At 53.9% G+C, this 1031-nt stretch overlaps 1 non-coding gene across 1 annotated transcript; it reads right to left on the reverse strand.

Annotated features, from left to right (window-relative positions):
* Positions 1 to 350: 350 nt before the first annotated feature.
* On the reverse strand, positions 351 to 422 carry TRNAC-GCA (transfer RNA cysteine (anticodon GCA)). The gene has a single exon. It is a non-coding gene; the product is annotated as a tRNA-Cys (tRNA).
* Positions 423 to 1031: the final 609 nt, after the last annotated feature.

Raw genomic sequence — 1031 nt, forward strand, 5'->3', positions numbered from 1 at the left:
CTTTGTCCGCTTTGTGGAGGAAGGAGCTGGGCAATGTTCACGGGCTTCAAGAGCAGTCTCTGATTTACTCATCTCTCCTTGCCTCGGGGTGCGTGGCACACTGCAACAGCGTGATAGGGAATTAAACGCGTACCCTGCGCCCATGTGGGCCCATCTAACTTGCCACAGCAGCTCAGAGAACGAGGGAATGCCTCTCATGGTCTCCAAGGTCACAGGAAATGAAGTGAAGTCGCTCAGTCGTGTCCGACTCTTTGCAACCCCATGGACTGTAGCCTACCATGCTCCTCCATCCGTGGGATTCTCCAGGCAAGAATACTGGAGTGGGTTGCCATTTCCTTCTCCAGGAGATCTTCCCAACCCAGGGATTGAACCTGGGTCTCCTGCATTGCAGGCAGATGCTTTACCATCTGAGCCACCAGGGAAGCTCAGACACATTCAAATGCTAAGCCCTCGGGCAACTGCAAAAGACCCCAGAAGAAGCCAGAGGGAGGCAGACAGGGACCCTAGTCCTGCAGGGCCAGGAGACCGCCTGGCCCAAAGAACCCTCTCCCTCTTTCTAGAAGTGTGAATCATTTTAAACATCTCTCGTGTCCCCAACGTTTTCCTCCATCAAATAGGCATGAGGCATATCTAAGGGATTCATATTGGCATCTAAGGGGGTCCCAGTGTAGGACGGGCCTCCCTCGAGGGGGAAGGGGGCTCAGTAACCAGACGGAGGCGGAGGTTCAGAAACAACGCCTGGGGCTGCCCTCCCAGCCCCTCACCCTCACCCTCCCTGGCCTCTGCACCTTTTAATGACATTTCCTCTCCTGGTCTCTCCAAGGCTGGCTTTGACGGTGGTTTCAATCAAATTATACCAGCATTTACAGCTTAAAGGGAATAACCAAGGGGAGGCTGGCAGAATCCAGACAAAGCAATTGCTGGCAAAGAAACCCCCAGGGAGACACATAGAGCTTTCCAAGGGTTCTAATGCAGCTGGGCCTAGCCCTGAGTTCTGATTAGCCTTCTCTGAAAGCCCTGAGTGGGCTGTT

The sequence above is a fragment of the Ovis canadensis genome, chromosome 3 (genome assembly GCF_042477335.2).
Source record: "Ovis canadensis isolate MfBH-ARS-UI-01 breed Bighorn chromosome 3, ARS-UI_OviCan_v2, whole genome shotgun sequence".
Lineage (NCBI taxonomy): Eukaryota > Metazoa > Chordata > Mammalia > Artiodactyla > Bovidae > Ovis > Ovis canadensis.